This window comes from Emydura macquarii, unplaced genomic scaffold (assembly GCF_026122565.2).
Source record: "Emydura macquarii macquarii isolate MOO-44397 ecotype Brisbane River unplaced genomic scaffold, CSIRO-AGI_Emac_v2 contig_3692, whole genome shotgun sequence".
In the NCBI taxonomy this organism is placed as follows: domain Eukaryota; kingdom Metazoa; phylum Chordata; order Testudines; family Chelidae; genus Emydura; species Emydura macquarii.
The window spans coordinates 631,660-652,391 of record NW_027133829.1 but is presented as its reverse complement, the minus strand read 5'-3'; the positions used below and the strand labels follow the sequence as shown (position 1 = coordinate 652,391).

The 20,732-nt window shown below is 37.1% G+C and overlaps 1 protein-coding gene across 1 annotated transcript in view; it reads left to right on the top strand.

Annotated features, from left to right (window-relative positions):
* ATRNL1 (attractin like 1) overlaps positions 1–20,732 on the top strand; it is a 944,263-nt gene that overhangs the window by 665,896 nt on the left and 257,635 nt on the right. The gene's annotated exons all lie outside the window — the stretch shown is intronic.

The following is a 20,732-nucleotide window of genomic DNA, read 5'->3' as shown; positions in this document are numbered from 1 at the left end:
TTATGCTCTCAGTTTGAATTTTCCATTTCTTCTGGTTTTAGCTCTGTTTATATTTTCTCCTGTTTATGACATTATTTAAAATAGCAAAGGAACATGATGCCTTAGCTCAATAATGTGAAACTACTATGCTAACTAAAGAATGGAAATGATCCATTTTTTAAAACAGCATTTTCATTGTTTCACTATTTGCTGTATGCTAACCACTTCAATTTGGCCATTAGGTCACTCTCCATTCATAGTGTAGTTATACAAGGAACAAAGAATTCTTTCCTGTCACAGAATTAAAGATTGATTTTCTATGTTGGCTAATCTATTGATGGTAGAAATGACTAGATTACTGTGAATATGAAAAAAATCAATTCTTCTGAAATTTCCTTAGCTTCTAAGATCAAACACAGTCTGTTTTTTTATGTTTTATGAAACAGTTTGGTTGAAAAACCATTAAAGGCATTAATGCTTTTGTCATCTTAGATGGATTACAAATTCTCTAATATATTATACTCCAATATAAATTTAGGGAAGCTGAGCAGAATTTTGTTTTAGAACAACTGAAGTAAAATTGTCTTGTTTCCAGAAGGCATTTTCAGAAAATTAAGACTACATTAAGTCTTTAATTATAATACACCACTAACAGGTTTAGTTTACTGGTACATCTGTATTACTGCAGTTAACCATATATTAGTGTTTCCATTGTAAGTGGTTATTTTCAATTTGTGTGACTTATACCACAACTGTAAAATTTTGGGCTGAAACATGATATTTAAGGTCTCAAGGGCAGTGCAAAGGGTTTTTTCAAACATTTATTTATTTTAGAAACATAATTTAGAAATTTAAAAATCAATGTTAATATTCTGTTCTTTTTAACACTGGTTTGGAAGTTATGCAATGGTATACAGTTTTCTTACAAACTGTTTCCATTGTGTTTGTTTATTTATTATTATGTATTAGTTAATATTAACATTGTATTAGCAGCCAAAAAAGCCACGGCATGGTGCTTTACAAACATAATAAATGCTCCTGAAGAGTTTTTGTATGTATGTGCATATGTGCGCACACACACACACATTTTTACTATTCTAGAATTTGCTGATGAGTGCTGAACTGTAATGTTTTGTGTGGTTTTTTTCCTTCTCTGATTGTTGGATGATTTTTTTCAAAGAAAAATATCAAAATATTTTTTTTTTAAATTACTTGGTAAACAGATTTAAAAAATGAAGCTTACTAATTATTAGTTATGTTAATATTGCTTATTGTTAAATTTCCTCTTGGTTAATTTCATCGGTAGTATTCCTTTGACAGATCCTGAAAAATTCCGTTTCTTCACTGCTGTTTATACTTTTCTTAAACTTGTGCACTGACATCAAACCTTCTCTGTCATTTGGCCAAACCATATATATTTAAGTCTTTTAATCTTGTGCTTTATAAGAAACACAGAGGGGAAATAAGCTGGCCAGATTGTACAGGAGAAACTGTGTAGGCAAACAAGTCACTTTTAAGACTTCTTAAAGAGTAACGCAAACGATATAGAGTAAGAGGAAAAACTACAAAGAAACATGATAAAGTTTAAGAACCAGGCATAAACCTTCAGTGGAAAAATGGCTTAAATTCTATCTGTAATTTACTTTATTGTCCTTAGCCAGGGGGATTTGCCTTTACATGTTATAGTGGTGAGGTCCATGTAGGTCCCTGGTAGGTTCCTGAATTTATAGGGACAGTCCCAGAATTTGGAGCTTTTTCTTTTATAGGCACCTATTATCCCCACCCCCATCCTGATTTTTCACACATGCTGACTGGTTATCCTAGTCTCTGGATAAGTAAGACTTAGCACATAAAGGGTGACACAAGCTGCCTAGAATTCCTTGACACCTATACTATTATAAAATGTTTTAACTTGGTAAGAAGTAAGTTTTGTACATGACATCTTCTTGTATATCTAGACAGGAGTCATGATAATTGTTGTTTCTTGATGAGTTACCAGGGAAAAGGGCTTCACTGAAGCATCTTGTTAGCCACTAAGGAGCTGCCAGCCAGTCTTTCCTAGCTTTAGCCAGCTCAGATCTTTCCTGGTTCCTGTTGCTAGCTGCAAATTGATGTATGGCTTGAAAGCATGTTCTTGCTTATATTAATAAAGTTAAGGTTGTATTTCCACCACTTATACTGAGAGGTGGGTTCTCAACTAGCAACATCCACCACTGCATGACATTCCTCCATTATATTGTTCCCTCAACAATCAAGAAAATGACTCACTAATTAGATGTGTGGTGCAGTATTCACTAATAGCTGCCACAATCAGTTACTGGTGGACCATGAGAAGAAAGGAATGAAAGTTTTTATTGAGAAAATATTTCAGAAAAAATAACAAACAGGTAACCCATAGATTTTAAAGGGGCGAAGTTATATATATATAACATCCAGGGACTGTGTGCAGGTTATCGGGAGGTGAGGGGAGTGGCCGGAAGTCCGGGGAGAATAACGATGGATAATCTGCGGGGTCCTGGATGGGGGGGTGATGGTGTGGGCGTTAAAGGGTACAAGGGAGTATATGGGAATGGGGGAGCGTCACTGAGTATGCTTATGGGTTACTTTTTTGGGGGTTTTAACAAATGGAGTAAATAAGTCCATACAAAGTGGGGTGTCCCCCATTAAGTCCGATGCGTCAGCAGCCGCCGCGTCCGTTGGTGTGTCCCCCGCCGCGTCCGTTGGTGTGTCCCTCGCCGCGTCTGCCGGCGCGTCCTCCGCCGCGTCCGCCGGTGCGTTCCTCGCCGCGTCTGTCGTGGTGGTCGTCGGTTGGGTCCGCCGGTCCGGAAGGAGGGTCCCGCGGTGGTGCTCCGTCCCTCTCCTACAAGTAGGAACTCTCCAAGGAGACCAACTCACTGGCAGCCTGCCTGAAGTATAGCCCTTGAAGCTAACTGGAACTTCCCATCTGATCTCAGCTGCTTGGACAGGGCATTTGACAGGGAGAAGCAGTCCCAAACCATTGAGGGCTTTATATATTATAACCAGCACCTTGAATTGCAGAGTGTGGTGCATTGATGCAATGTGCTGAAGTTGGCTTTAGCCATTAGGAAGGGAGGAACAGCATTCTGAGCTAGATGAAGCTTCCAAGTGGTCTTTGGGAATAGCCATATGTGTTTGTTTACTAAACCCGAAAGGCTGAATTGTGACTTTAGGTACAACCCTGATCAAGGAATGGTGCATAAACTGTACCATCCCAGCAGTAGTCCCAGCAGGCATTGTGCCATAGGGAAACACTTCTCAGTCACATTTCATCTACTTCCTCCTTGCTCCTCGAGGTAGTAGTCTAGTGCTGGCCTATGCCAGAAATAAGGGCCTGATTTAGAAAGATATGTAAACATGTGTAACTTTAAGCATGTAAGTAGTCCCACTGAAGTTAGTGGAACTTAGACATATATGCTCGTGTTTAAATATTTTTCTGAATTGGGACCTACATTATTGCGTGTTCCTCAGCGTTGGCTCAGTTACTCTGGCCAGTGTATAGGTGGAGCCAAGACGCCTTCCTATCCTACCTGCATACCAGCTCCCGGGAGGAAGGAAGCAGAGAAATAACTGTGCTTACTCCAGTGTACCCAGATCCAAGGTCCAAGGAGGTGGCAGAGGGAAGGGAATTATTTTGTGTGTGTGGGTGGGGGTGGGTGGGGGTGGGGGTGGGTGGTACAAGTCAGAATCTAGACCTAAATGAATAACGGTGATCTAAACAAAACAAAAAAACGGTACGAAAGGGCCAGAATCCATGACAGCCATTTTATACCACATGTAGATATAACTGGTCAGTTATATCATTGACAGTAATACCCAGTACATTTTGGGACTTGCTTGCTGCAGGAAGTACATGGTACATGTATCTAGTAGATGTATTTTGTCATATTAAAAAGGGAAAAGAACTTCATTCATTCAAGAACTTCAACTATGCTAACTGATAAAGAGCTGCTGGACCCACATCTTTATCATCTTTAGCCAGCCCATATTGTTTCTGTTTCTGTTGCCAGCTGTAAATTGCTGTACATCTTAAAGGCAACTTCTTACCTTTCTGTTGAACATTGAGTTCAAATTCAAAATCAGAATAGGGGTGAGGTCCTTGTCCACTAACCTGGGTGAATTTATTGTTAGCTCCTTAGCCTCTCTATACACACACACAATCCTCATGTGAATTTACTGTTGGCTTCTACCCCCATGCAGTACATACAGACCAGAGAGCAGCGGAACCACTTCAAATAATAATTAGTGTTGTATTTTATCAGTAATGTCCATAGTGGTAGACCTTCACACAACTTATAGAAACTCAAAAGGCCCCAAGATTGTCTACTACTTCCATCAATGGAGGGAACAGATACAACCTCTGTCCATCCATCCTACATTCTTCCTTCTGCTGTGAAGCATCCTCTCCATGGATCCAGATTAAGCACCAGCCAGATCATTTTCAAGGATCTTTATCTGTGTTAGTCAACATCTAAGTAAGAAAACTGCAGTTGCTGGGTCAAATGATAGAGAGACTTAGAGCTTGTGTCATTTGGATACTGATGGCATGAGACAGATGGGTACTTAACATTGCATCTACTGTCAAGCGATGATTTCTTGTGCAAGGGCCTCCCTCCAGCATTTTTTAAGGAGAATTAAACTTTGTGCTGCCTTTTATTTCCCTTTGCTTACCAATCAAAATAATCTACAACCCAGCCAACTTGCACTGAATCAATATACTAAACCAGTGCAGAAATATGTTTTATAGGCTTAGCATGCAAGAAGAATTTAACATTTGTTCCTGAAAACAGTCAATAGTCGGAAAGATGTCTGGATATGTTGAAACAAATTTAGTTTAGCAAAACACTACTCTTTGTCAATTAAACAATATAAAGATGTTCCCTTTATATTTTGGGTGTATGTCTAGCTTACATAGTAATATAAGCTCAGACATATTCAAAGTTTTGGATTAGTTCCTGGCTTTTTTTTCTTTCTCCCCCCGCCCCCAAATAAATAGCTTGGAAATTGATTCAGTGATTCTTTGTGCAGTAATATAAACTGGTGATGTACTGATGACATTGCACATACTTCACTTTTGTTAAAGAGCAGAATCAATTATTTTTCTTTCCACAAAATGAATCACCAAGACCTAACCTAAGCAGGATCTTTCCTGACGGATGTAGAAACATTAGATTAGTCAGTGTTTCTCTAAAGGTGTCATTTATGATTCAGATGTTCTATGAGCTGATTCATTGTGTCTGAAACATTAAATTAACCCAACAATCTGGTGATAGGTTTCTAATTGACATAATTAATGAAGAACACAGATCTAAAAGTTCATTGTTCCTATTGAGCTGCTTGAATAGATGAAGAACTGTTGTGGACATTAGAGGCCAACTATGCTTGTGAACTCAAATGGTTGACTGGAAAAAATAATGGAGTGACACAATGATCCATATTAGACCAGATTTTGTTAACTTTTCTATTATTACTTGGAAGAGAAAATCCTTGAGCATGGTTCAATTAGTAGTACTTGAGGCTACTGAACTGCTTTCCTATTCTTCCTGAATTCCTGTTCTCTGTTACAACTTGTGATTATGCTCAGTGTTGACACCGCAATGCAATAGTAAACAGGTTAGAAATTGTGGGTGAGATTCCTCCCTTGTGCAGAAACCATCATAACCTGTCTGCACCAGTTAAACCCCACAAAGTGCTGGGAGGAGGAATCATTCAGGGGATGATCATTGGTCTAGCAGAGAAGCCAGTTCATCACCCTTTCAATCATCTATGAGTCAATTACACCAACCTCCCGTGCTTCCCGACTTAGTTCCATTAAACTGTTAGAGGTTGGCTTCTACTTCGGATGTGGTAATTTCTACCGCCATATCCTCATTCCCATTAGCCACCCTGCCACTATCCCTAAACTCTTCATTAGCCTCATTAAAAACTGAGGCAAAGTATTTGTTTAGATATTGGACCATGCCTAGATTATCCTTAACCCTCAACCCCAGTGTTTAGCAGTCCCACTTCTTCTCTTTTTATTTTCTTCCTGTGTATATGGCTATAGAACCTTTTGCTATTGGTTTTAATTCTTTTTGTAAGGTCCAACTCTACTTGGCTTTTGGCATTTCTCACTTTATCCCTACATGATCTGACCTCCAAAAGGTGGCTTTCCTTGCTGATCCCTCCCATCTTCCACTCCTTGTAGGCTTTCTACTTTCTCTTAATAACCTGTCTGAAATGCTTGCTCATCTAGCTTGGTCTACAACTATTGGCTATGAATTTTTTTCCCTTCCTTGGGATGCAGGCTACAGATAGTTTCTGCAACTTTATCTTGAAGAAATTCCAAGCCTCCTCTGACTTTAAATCCATGAGTTCTTCAGTCCAGTCCACTTCCCTAATTAATTCCCTCAATTTTTTAAAGTCAGCCCTTTTGAAATCAAAGACCATAGTCACAGATTTATTTTTCTTTATCCTTCCATGTAGTTTGAAGTGAATTAGCTCATGGACACTCGAACCAAGGTTGTCCCCTACAGCCAGTTCTCCTATGAGATCCTCACCACTCACCAATACCAAATATAAAATGGCATCATCTCTTGTTGGTTCAGCAACTATTTGGTGAAGGAACCAGTCAGCTGTCATGTCTAGGAAAAGCTGGGACCTACTAGCATTAGTAGCACTTATCCTCCAGCCTGTATCTGGGAAGTTGAAGTCTCTCATAATCACAGAATTCCCAGTAGTAGTTACTTCATTAAAACATTAAAGAGGTCTCTATCCATATACAAATTGGATTCTGGTGGTCTGTAATACACCCCAAACACTATCCCAGGGGAAGCTCTAGTCTCTTTCTTTCCCAATGTGATTTTCGCTCAGACAGACTGTGTCTTATCCATTCCATCACTTCTAATTTCTTTACAGTCTATCTTATCATTGAAATACTATGCTACTCCACCACGTTTGCCTTTATTTCTGTCTTTCCTAAGCAGCACATACCTTTCAATACCTGTACGCCAGTCATGACTGCTATTCCACCATGTTTCTGTTATCCCTATAATATCTGGTTTCACTTCCTGCACCAGTAGCTCTAATTCCTCCATTTTGTCACCCAGGTTTCTTGTATTGGTGTACAAACATCTTAATTTTTTCTGTTTGGCTTGGAAAGGACTAAACAATTTCATCATTTGCCTCGACTCTTTGTCTCTTATGAAGATCGGGTGAAGGGCCAGGGGGTTTCCATGCAGACAATCTACTGATGGATTATGCAGCAAATGGAGTAGCTCAGTCTACATATCCACAAAGACTTGTGGCTCATTTGATGAGGGCCAAGCCAGCTTCCAATCATGTTCCTTGCTGATGTTTCTATATCGGACATTTGCAGAACAACTATCTGGTCTTCCGTGCATATTTTTATCAATAACTATGCTATTACTTTGGAAAATCAGTTCTGCAATCATTCTTTAGATATATTCCAAGCCCCACCTACTCAGATACTGTTTGTGAATCAACTCTGTGGAATAAATGTCTGCAACCACTCAAAGAAATAATGGTTATGTTATCTGTATTGTTCTTCGAGATGGGAATGCAGACACGTATTACATGACCCACCCTCTATCTCCTCTTCATAGGCATCATTATCTTTGGATTCCATTGCAAAGGAACTGAGGGGGGTCAGGGAGTTTCTGCCCTAATATGCCCAGTGAGTGGCTACAGGGCCAAAAGGCCCTGAATGCCACCCTGAAGGATACTGCTAAACAAAGTTCTCTGACTTGGGCGCACTGGGCTCGCACACCTGACTGGAACGCATGTCTGAACCTGCATATCGAAGAATGACAGGTATAGCCCAGGTAAATAACCATTTTGGGGGGAGATTTTAATGTAATATTTTGGGATTTTTTGTTTTTTTAAAAAGCAAACTAAAAACCCCAGAATTTCCAGCATATTAAACCATTTTGACCCCTTGTCTAAGTAATCAGCAGCGTGTGACCCCAGGATGTTTGGAACCACAGCACAGATTTCTGCCAGTTGAGATAGAGGAGTTACTGTTAGGATTAGGTTGTTATCCTCTTTATTAACCAGCACATTAAGGGGAATGTGACACACACTTTCCAGTGACCTACGCAGTGATTTGCTACCAGCACAAGAATATTGGGAATCTGGAATCCTGCGTTGTATTTTTGGCTCTGTAGGAGAGCGTAATCTAATAGCTAGTGACAGGAAAGCCAAGCTCCTAGACTTGGAACATTTATTCTGAAAGGTCATGTGGGTATATGGGTGAAATTTGGGTCTGCCAAATTACATACCAGGCTTCTAGCACCGCCAGAAATGAGCTTGTGCGAACCTCTTTCAAACCCACTGGAAACTGGAGGGAATTATATTGTCCTACTTCATAATGAATGGGTATGAAGTCTTTTCGATAATAAGGATTTTGGAGTACACACAATTATTAAGAATAGTTAGAGGAAGCATTGACACTAGAACTCATGGTCTTCTACACTCTACACCTTTTTCTAGGCCAAAGGGATGACTATTGCAGTGGCTGTGTTGTGTCCAGAGCTCTAGCTGTGTCTACCAAGAGGCTCACTGGAGTTAGGGAGCATACTCAAGCCCAGTTCAACAAAGCACCAAAGCATATTCATGACTCTGCAAGAAAGCATTAAAGCATGTAATTAACTTTAAACACATATATAATCCCACTGAAGCTTGCACAGGGCCTGTTCATGCTGACTGGTCTCTCATTGTAATGAACACTAAATCGCACCCAGTTAAAATAAAAATCTGAAATAATGGGTACACATATGGATAAACCACTAACTAATTTTCTAAATTGGACTATGTAAATGTTATTGATGTGCAGACTTGTAGTGTATAACTTAAGAGCCAAGGATATTTCATAACTATTTCACATTTTAGACACATACAGCAAATGATACATATGCTTTCCAGTATGACAAAGAGGTTTACAAGCAGCCAAGTCAAATGACCTATTATCTAACAATGCGTTAAGTTTCATTTTGTGGGAAGTTAGAGTGCTTTTGAGACACTTACATCCATGCAGTAAAAAAGACAGTGAAAAATGTTTTATATCTTGGGTCAATGGTTATTGAATTTAGGTTGTTAATATTTCTTAGTGAGATGAACATTTTCTTTTAGTAAGAACTAGCTGACCTGCATGAATGTAATAGCATATGTTCCACTGATATATATTGAAACTGAATTTACAGTTATAAATACGGCATGCATTTTGTCTTGTATATTTATGGCCTGATTATGTAAACACTTACGTGCTTAACTTTACTTGCCTGAATAATTCCACTGACTTCAATAGCTATAGTTAAGCAAATGTATCAATATTTTCATGATTGCTGCCTTGATTAGCAAATTTTACAGCACAGTTAGGGTAATATGAATTATATGGATATTTAATGATTTTTATGTGCCTTAATATTAAATCCAGTTCTTACTACTACAGTTAGTAGCCAATTTTTTTTTTAAATGTAACCTCAAAGAATACAAATTACTAGCCTAAGTTATAATATGTACATTTGTTACCTAAAGAAATCACTACTAAAAAGACTGGGTATCATATTGACAGTTCTCAGGAAGGTTGAATTATATTACTCTTAACAGAATATCACTCTCCATGTGCCAAATAACCTGTTTCTGCCTCTCTCCTCTCTCCCACTATTACTGCCCTTTATTCAAATCCTTCTTAAAATAAACTTCTCCCATTAAGCCTTTCAACAATTCCTTCCAAGTTTCCTTCAAGATTGAACCTTCAGCTTATCACATGAGTTTTAAGGTGAACATCTGTGCCTGATCTAGGTTATAAATTCTCTGGGGCATAGTTTCTCTCCCTCTGTTTGTGCAGCTTTGAGCACACTTACAACATGTAGTGAAGATAATAATAATAATAATAACAATAAAGATAACTTTATAATAAATAATGTAAAAGAAAAATGATATGTTTATTTATTTTACTTGGTAAAAATAATTAATCTTTATTACAGATAGGTGCCAAGAAACTGGTTTTAATGTCACTTTTGATGTATACGACTACAAAGAAAAATCTTATGCTATACATTTAAAATCTATTATTTGGAAGCTTCAGAGAAACATGCTTAACAACAAATTCCCTCTAGGACTGGGATCTTGTATACCAAGTTTCAGATTGCAAGGAATTTTTAACCTAAAATTATAAACCCCTGAAAATAGAGACGTTAAAAATATTCAACAGATAATTAACTGTGGAGGTGCTATCAAACATAGCTACAATGACATGCAGTACTTGCCTTTTTGAAAGTTTAAATATACAATGATATGAATATTAGATGTGGTAGTCATCTCCTCCTGCCAGAGTTGTAACTCAGGATTAAAAAGAAGAAAAATCTTTTTCTCCTTTATGTAGCTGGACTGATGACAGACAACTATGAATTAGCATTACATCTTTATCATCTTTAAAAGCTCAAAACTTAAATAAGTAATTAGATTATCAGAAATGTATTAACAATTATTTCTGGTTAAGAATTTAAATCAAGGAATTGAATTTTTGGAAATCTTTCAGCAAGTAGCATATTTGCATAACCTTCTTTGTGAAAGAGATTGGAAAAAAGCCCAAACATTTGAGTTCAAGAAGATGCTTGCCTTTCTGTCATATTTGGTGGCCCCCCACAAAATGCCTTCCACTTGCCACTCCATTCTCAACTACTCTAGGGAAAAGCTTCACCAGCTTTGTTCCATGCTACTTTGTCCCCAGGATGTGGCGTCTGCTTACTGTTGCCTGGCTATCTAGCATACTCCTAAATGTCAACTAATATCCAGAATTAAGAAATATCACTTCTCCCCAATCCATGTCTTATCTGGAAGAAACAGCCATAGGAAATAAAAGGCCAGCATCCATAAAGCCAATCAGTTGACATCTGTGGTCTGACCTCTCAAATGTGCCTCATGTTTTTGTATCAAGCTCCATATTCTGCTGCATGAAGTGGGGAGAGCGTGATCCCCATCAAAATACTTCTAATATGGCACATTTAAGTCTCATCTGCTTTGCCACACTCTGTTTCAGACTGAGTAAGCTAAAGCCCCTAGATCACATTCCTTTCCAGAAACAGGGTTAGAAACCAAGATTCCTAATCACCAATGTTCTACTGTTGTGTCCCAAATTATTATGAATTTACTAGCAATGTGTATGTTGCATCCCCTTCTAGTAACTGATCCTCTCAGATGTGGTGAATAAATAAATAAAGTTCAAGCCATGTTGGCTAGCAGTGAGGGGGGAGGGAAAGAGAGATCTTCATGCACATGCCTTATAGGCGAGAAATTCACTGCCATCAGATCGATTTTTCCGGTTCGATTGAGCGGTGGTGAAGACATTCTCAATCAATCCAGAAGTCGATCCAATAAAACCACCTTCTCAAAAAGTGTAGTGCTGCGTCAACAGGAACGCATTTAGCACATCTAAAGGGAAGTTATGAAGTCGGCGGGAGTTATGCAAGCTACTCTGCGTAGCTTGCATAACTCCTGACTGCTACCGAATTTTGCCGGCAGTGTAAACCTGACCATGGTATTGAGAGGTGATCAGACCACATGGACTCAAAACACTTCACAAAAGTAGAAAAGTAACATTATCTACATTTTAGAGATGGAGAAATAGAGAAATAGAAAAGTTAAGTGATTTGCTCAGTGTCACACACACAATAAGCAAGTTTGTCAGGATGTCCGACTCTGTTTCTGTGATCTAATTACTAGATTATGTTGCCTTCCTTGGTGCTAACTTTAACATAGAGTTATTAGATGTTAAATATGTAGAGCCCTTCTTACAATGCGGGGGAAAAAGTTGGATTAGTATTACTCTCATTGCAGATAGTTTCTAGTCTGTGCAGTGGTGTAAGAATTGGGGAGACAGTGCAAGGAGCCTTTTCCTTATGTATATATGTAGCCTTCTCTGTAGCACTTTCTGACTTATTCCTGATCCTCTCCACTGTTGTGTTTAGCAATTCCACTCTCTGCTTTTTTCTCATTTTAAGCTCCATCTGTCCCTAAAATATCTGGAAGATGGGTCATGAACACTTTTGAAAATCAACATTACTATTTAGCTACCTTAATATGGATTTAGGATTCTAGCCCATTTGAAAAAGAAACTTGGCAAAGGGTTTTAAAGCAATATTCACTTTTTGAATTTCATGGCTTTTGCACACATGATCTTTGTCTTCCTGTTAAATTAGATTTTGTATTTCATTTTCTTGAGAAGAGGGGCAAAAGTAAAAATGGGATGAAAGGAAAGAATTGGGTGGAATAAAATGGAGGTACCCGTAGCAGATGCAAGAAACCCCAGGTGAAATGTTCTTGGCAAACTCCTCCTTAAAGGAAGCATCTGTGCTGCAAAATTCATTACATGAGCCATTCTTTTCTCTCCACACTCACCATTTTAAACCATTTAGGATAAAAGCATTGCACGCATGCACAGAAAGCAATATAAAATTAAATTGGAGTTTTCTAGTTTCAACCATTCTGAATTATGAGAGTGGAAAAAAAAATTGAATTGGAACCAGGGCCGGCTCTAGACCAAATGGCACCTCAGGTGAGAAGTGTCTTCAGTGCCCCCCCTTCCATTTGTTAAACTTTTGAATACCTTATTTTTTATTGTATTTGTAGCCCATTTCACAACTTCGATGCACAATTTGCATGCATGATTTATCCCTGTCATATAAGATGATAAATTTGCATAATAGGATTTGTAAATCTGTATTTATTCATGCCATATATAAGCAAATAAAAAATTAGTTCTTTTTCGAGTGATTGCTCATGTCCATTCCACTATAGGTGAGTGCACGCCACCATGCACAGTTCCCGGAACTTTTTTCCCCTTAGCAAATCTCATAGGGCCGATTCTGGTGTCCCTTGAGCCCCGCACGCATGTCACAGTATATGAGGCACTGTCATGCCTACGGACCCTCAGTCCCTGCTTTCTGCCAACTCCGACAGTGGGGACGGAGGGTGGGTTGTAGAATGGACATGAGCAACACATCTCGAAGAACATCAGTTACTGGTAAGTAACCTTGTTTTTCCTCTAACCTTTTAAAAACGTTTTAATTTTAAGAATAACTGAAATGTACTAACATCAAGAAATTGAATGGTGCACCAACATTGGATAGTAAATAATATTATAGTAGGTGGCAGTTTTAGAAAGTTAACCTTTAGTCCTTTAGTTCAAAAAGTTGCTTTTTTCTCCTTTGCCCTCACAAACTGAAGCACAACATTCTAGGAAGTTCAAGGAAAATGTAGTTCTCAGAAAGGCTGGAAGGTTCTACGAGATTCTACAAAGGTCCAGATTCTACAAAGGTCCACAACATTTTAGGAAGCTAGTGACAAATGAATCTACATGCAGATACCTGAAACATTTTACTTCAGACATTCAATTTTCCCTTTTGTAGCTAACAACAAAAAGAGCACCCTAAGCCCAAGGCCACCCAAGCTCGGCACCCCAGGCGGTGTCCTGGGTCGTCTGCCTCTACATCCAGTCCTAAAATGTAACTTGTTTCACACTTACATAATCAAAAAATGACAAACCACTTTTGCTCCAATTTTTCCAGACAATTCACTTTGGATGAGAGACAAAGTCTGAAAAAACTCGGCCCAAAATAAATTTGTTTGAGAAAGTTATAAATGAAATAGATTAGAAATAAACTTCAAGTATAATAATTTTTCCAGTATACACAAATAATTTTGTATAGTTTTTGTATTACATTTTAAGGGCATGTACTTTGGGTGAAATTTAATAAGATTTTTTGTAATAATTATTTATTAATAGTAATCATTTTATTATTATTATTCTTTTATTTTAAATCACCATCTCACCTTTGCTAAGATATTTCTAGTGCCACAAAGGAGAAGTAAAAACAGTAAAGTTAAATGTTTTGTAGTCTAAATCTCATGACACTTCCGAATACGGGTGGAGAAAGCAATGCGGTATGCTGAAATACGAGATTTTTATGTCATTTTTTCAATAGAATAATATTATGCTTGTTTCAGAAATATTTTCAAGACGGAAAGCCCCTTGAATCAAGTTACAAAAGTGCAGATAGCTGCACAGAACAAAACATACATATTTGAATGTTGCAGCTAAATTTACAACACCGTGCTCATTGAATGAAGTGCCTGGCCGACAAAATTGGGAATGGGAATTGTGGGTTTAAATTAGCACTGCTCTGAAAATGTATCCCTGTTCTCTGCATTCTGTCAGAAGTATTCGTTAAGAAGTGCTCTTATCTCCTCATTTTTCAAGGTGTAGCACTTGAATGTAATAATCTGTTTTTAAAAATGAATATTAAGTTAATGTACTTCAAAAGTAAAATATTGAGTTTTACAAGTGCTTAGTGGGAAAACTTAAATTATCACAAAGACTACTCCTGGAATACTATTGTGGCATTCCAAACTTTGTTCTTGGCATGCAATTATTATGCAAATATTATTGCTACAGCAAATGACCTTTGTCATGAATATTGTTTATAATGGAGCAAGGTTATTGAACACTAAAGGTTTTTTAGGAAGTTTCTATGACAATATTATACATTGGACCTGAAGACAAATTACTAATGGTAAAAGCCTAGAAAATTAATTTGACATTTTTCTTTGTATTAAAATTTAAAGTATTAAGACGTTCAACATAATATTTCTGAGGGTTTGTTGGTTTTTTTTTGTTTTGAGAAATATGGTTTCTGTAGATTCTATGGAATCTCAGCTTTTCTAATAAATGTGAGAACTGTGATTGTGTCCAGCTTTTCTTTTCCAGCTGTCACTAGTAGAGTGTTGTAATGTTTAGAGATGCACTCCTTACCCATCAGAGTTTTACAGTTCAGTGATGCATGATGACGTGTGAGGGATGTAGTCTTCCTACACTGCTGACAGTATAAATGCAGTGATGATACTTCATAATGACTTTTTGTTCAAGCTCATCATAAAGGAACTCATCTGTAGTACTCAACAACTCATTTATTAATTGGCACATTTAAAAACCTAAACCCAGTTTCCTAAATGTGTCTATAATTTTCTTAACAGGTTCCTAAACATTTATGAAGAAAACAACAAACTTTAAAACATTTAGAAATTTCCCACAATTTCAGAGTGAATTTATTTGATCATCTGGAAGTATTTCTTTGTTCAACACCTTCAAAATTATATAAGATAACATTAGGCCTTTGGCTTTTATCTGAGGATTAGTCTTGCTGGTATTTGAAGATATAACTGAAGAGGTACCTCTGACTAATACTTATTCTGGTAATTTTTAGAACACTTTGGGAAAAATTAAAACTTGCTAGCTAAGGGATTATTGTAATCATAGGAAAAGAATATATAACTAACTCATTAGGCTTACACTTCTGTTTTGCTAAAATGTGCAACTTTAGAGCTTTAATACCGCAAATGTTCTTGACTTATTTTGTGAATGCCATTTAAACACATGCTAGGACAAGTCATTGGATTAGAACATTTTTATGTTCTAATTTTCTAGCTGTTAATTATCTAATAAAAATATCTAACTAAGTTACAGACGCTGAATTATGGCATTATAGACCTAGCTACCTTTTTTCTTCCACAATATTTCCTTGAAGAAGTACAGTATAAGACCATAGAAGAGAAGTGACCTATTGTATTGTTAATGATGTGTTAGGGTGCCTAGAGCTTTAGGTAGACATCTTTTTAGTTATTATCTGAATCTAAATAAATATCACATATTTCTACTGTCTTTTCTGATCGTATTGCTGCACAACATTAATGTGACCAGTAATTTATCTTATTTGAAAAGTTGCTGCTTAGATCATATAGTAGGAAGATTCCATGGAACAAAACTATTTAATATAGAAATGTACCTAAAAATTGAGGGAAAATAACTTAATATTAAAATATTAAATCATTGTAGGAATTATAAAAGTTTGTAGATCTTTCATACTTCTTTGACAAGTTGTACTGAAACTTTCAGTGGTATGTGACACACGGAAGAGGGTTTTTATAACAAAGTAGTGTAAATATTCACAAAGCTTATAGGTAAAATCTTTGCATAGCTGCAAAGGGACCAGTGCATTAGAGGCACTATGGTTTCATTGCAGTGCACCTTCAGTTTCTAGCACATATGGGGCCATTGGTGCCAGTTGAGGTCTGCACTGGAGAAAGCTTGTTGGATAATTTGGGATGGTTTATTTCAGTGTGATATTAGTTGTTTAAAAAGTTGTATCTTCTGCATTTAACCATTTGATAGCTTCAATATTTCATTGTTTCCATGTTCACATCGACTGATGCGTGGGTATTTAATCATAGATTACCGAATAACTTAAACTCATACCATATAATTAATATTTGTGGTCAAGGTATAAAAACTTTGCTTAAAAATCAGAGTGGTTTAATTCCTGCATACTATATTTTTGTCCACACCTCATGCCGTGCTTATTAAAGACTGCTCCACTGTGGGTTTTTTTAACTATTCTTTTGCGTAGTGACAGTCCAGTTTAGCCAATGTACATGACAGAGGGGCATTGCTGGCATATGATGGCATATATTACATTAGTAGATGTGCAGGTTACCGACAGCCCCCCAACCTGAAGCAAATACCCATCAGCAAACGTACACAATACAACAAGAACACTAACCCAGGAACCTATCCCTTCAATAAACCCCGTTGCCAGCTCTGCCCGCACATCGAGTCTAGTAACACTGTCACAGGTCCTAACCACATCAGCCACACCATAAGGAGCTCATTCACCTGCACATCTAGCAATAAGAATAAATGGACACAAATCAGACATAAAAAGTGGTAACATCCATAAACCAGTCGGAGAGCACTTCAGTCTTCCAGGACACTGTAGCTGACTTGAAAGTTGCCATACTTCTACAAAAAAACTTCAAAAACAGACTTTAGGGAGAAAATGCAGAGCTGTAACTCGTATGCAAACCTGACACAATCAAACTGGGTCTGAACAGAGACTTTGAATGGTTATCTCATTACAAGAAGTAATTGTCACTGTTCACACATTCTCACCTTCTAATCAATGGTTGTGAATAGGCCTCATCTACTCTAACTGAATGGACTTTTCTAACACCTACCCTCCCCATTGTTGTTCCTTACCCTTGGATGTATATGTGTACCCCCTATCTGATTTCTATTTCTTGCATCTAACGAAGTGGGTTGCAGCCCACGAAAGCTTATGCCTGCAGAAATTAAATTTGTTAGTCTTGAAATTGCTACAGGACCCTCGTTGTTTTTGCTTTACTGTAGAGACTGAAGAAGCTCAATATATTTAGCTTACTAAAGAGAAGTTTAAGAGGTAGCTTGGTCATTGTCTATAAGTATCAGGAAAATATTTCTAGTAGTAGAGAGCTCTTTAATGTAGCAGGCAAAGGCATGACAAGATCCAATGGCTGGAAGCTGAAGCTAGGCAAATTCAGACAAGAAATAAGGTGATTTTTTTTTAATAGTGAGACAGTAGAACATTGGAACAACTTACCTGGGGATGTGGTAGATTCTCCATTGCTTGAAATTAGGATTGCAAGTCTTCCTAAAAGATATACTCTATCTTAAGCAGAAGTTATGGTCTTGATGCAGGAACCATTCCATGTAATTCTATGGACAGTGTTATGCATAACGTCAGACTATATGATCATAATGGTTTCCTTTGGCCTTAAAACTTATGAATATATGTATTTATTTAAAGATGACGCCTCACATCATGATGAATTTGTTTGCTATAGGCACAGAGAGAAGAGTAGCCTCTTCTTCTGAAGTATACATATTTTTTCCTTGATCGAAATACTGATCTGTCTCATCATTGTTCAGCTTGTGAGATATAAGTGGTCTCATCACAAGGCAGTATGACTGCAAAAAGGTCTATCTTACAGTTGTCTCTGATTACATGAAAATAATTCATACTGAAAAGTATTCATAGATATTTTGCTTCCCAAACTCACATCTAATAGATTAGTTATTTACTATTTTGATTTTTCATACAAAGTAAGATTCCTCTGCTGTTCCATTTTACTGCACCCATCAATAATCTATTCTGTGTTAAATGTAAAGAATTCATATAGTCATGTAGCTGAGGAAAAAGTTATCCAAATACATTAGCAACAGATTGTCATGTGCTTGAGTTGATCCCATTTCAGTGATTGAGATATGTATTGACTGCTAGGCTGTGTATAACAATTTCATTTTCACTGGTGTGACATAAAAGCCTGCCATGCAGTGACAATTACTAGGACTTATATGCCGTAAAATGTACTTTAATTTTTCCCCCATAGCATTTAGTAGCAGCTTAGACTTTCTGAGCACTGGGAGGTTTACACTGAAATTATACCACCAAACAGTTTTTTTAAAAGCAGAGATTGCAAATCTTTTGCAGCATTTATTAGTAGCTGTGTCACATGCTGCAATTAACTTGCTATTACTTACAGTTACCCTTCTCAATGAAAAGATTAGAAGAGTGGAATTTATAATGGGGAAATCGCAAAACAGCTGTCAAAAAAGGCTTGGGATCAGTACAAGTAGTCTCAAGGGATGATTTGAAAGGCAAATCTGAACTGTGAACTTCTGTGTCAGAATGTTGATTGTCAAGGACCCCTGTAGGTTACACAACAAGGGTAATGAGTGCTACAGACTTAAATGCTCTTGGAGAAAAGTTTATTATAACTGTACATTGAAGTAGCCCAAATATGTCACAGTAGATTCATGGTTATTACTGAAACAATGCATTAATGTTGGCAGTCACTTGAAATATGATATGTATATAATAGTTTCATTTAGTATCACCTAAAGGTCTGTACTGCAAAGAGGCATGACCTGTCACTGATGTATGCTACTATCACAAAATATGAGAATTATCCCTTTCCTTTGAAGAATTTCAGGTCACTTATCTACTGCATAACTGTAGTGATAAAGATAAATTACAAAGGGGCCAATTCACCTCTTTGCTTGGTACTTCTTGCTCTAGCACCTCAGAAAATAAAGGCCAAAATAAGCAATGGAAGAAGATTAGCTATCATCTGCAATTTAATATAAGTAAGTGCATGCTTGGTTTATAATAATAATAGAAAGGAGATACTAGGACGCCTTACTTTTTTAAGGCAAAAACCTTTACATGATATCCAAGGGCTTAATTTATTTAGGGTAGCACCCTCAGATATGTTATACATAGGAAATGTCTGAGATTGTTATACTGAAAGAGAAACTGATTTATATTTAGCAAAAACTAAAATAAAGGCAAAACAATAGTGTTTTCTGCATGTACTATGGTCATGACATTCATCAGGGAGAACCAGTTACTTTCCCGGAAGAAAGCAGAAGTTGTCTCTTCTAGTTTCTGTTGTTCCATATGGAAACAATCTTGGAGTTTGTTTTGTTTGTTTTTGTTTTTGTGGAGCCAATGTGATATAGTTTTCAAGCTAACTTGCTTGTCACCTCATGACATTTGGGAAGATAATGGTTGTCACCAATTCTCGATATGAATATGGAAACCCAGATTCGTAGCTTTTTAAAGATCAGTTCGTCTATATCTTACCATCATAAACTGATGGCAATCAAAATGACATCATAACCAATTATTTCAAAGTTTCCAGTGTAATGTTTTTTAGATAACTGCAGAAAGAAAGAAGCAAAAGGAGAACATGGGGAATGGTTTTGGAAATAAAATTATTTATTTTACCATTTAAAAGAACAAATCCAGTGCATCTAATATTCAAATGTGCAGAGTTGGAAGTTTTCTTTCATAAAATGTATTAGCAAATACAGTTGTATTGAGAGAACTATTTAACTGCATTGTCCAGGATGCAACAAAACTATGAAAGAGGAGTTTAATAAGCTGGAACTGATTGGGTCGGACATTTGTATACCTCTGTGGATATTGTTTAATTGTCCATGAGATTGAGTTGTTAAATAAGCAGGTTAATACAAACTAAGTAACATAAAAAAGAGAACTAATAAGAGACAGCAGAAATAATTTTGCTTCTAATGTGTGGTTCTTAATTACAGTGTGTTACAGACAACACTGCTTGAAAGCTTTGATATTACATTTCATTTCTGTTTTACAGGAAAACAAAATAAATGTTTACCAATATCAATATTTTAGAGTTCTATTAGGTATATTTCATTTATAGACTATGTCAAGAGGACAAATTTATAAAACATGCAGTAATCCATAGATTATGGAAAATGCAGATTGACATGCTGCCCATTACTTGCAAGTGCAATAGGTAAAACTTCAGGACATATTTACAATCTTCTCACACACACATAAACACACACTTTCTTAGGCCTAGTCTACACTGACTGGCAAATTTGGTTGCAGTGGACGGGAGTCACGCAAGCTACATAGAGTAGCTTGCGTAACGTACATTGACTTCCTAACTTCTGTTCTACGCACCGTCTCCACTACGCTGCGCTGATGGGAAACACATACCCATTTTACACAGTGCTGCACTTTTTCTGTAGGTGGTTTTAATAGATCGACTTCCGGATCAATTGAGCGTGCCTTCACTGCCACTCAAGCGAACTGGATAAATCGATCTGACAGCAGCAAATTTGCTGCCCTCAGAGTAAAAATAGCCTTAGTAGCTGACTAATTATTAGCTGTACAAGACCAGGAATTAATACACTAACCAGTAATCCCTTTTCGTTGGTGCATGATGGGATCTTCTTAGCCTTTTTCATTGTGATAACTCACTTGGTTTCCATGTCATGAGAAGATCAAGATGTTTCTCTTGAACAGCAGCTGGCACTT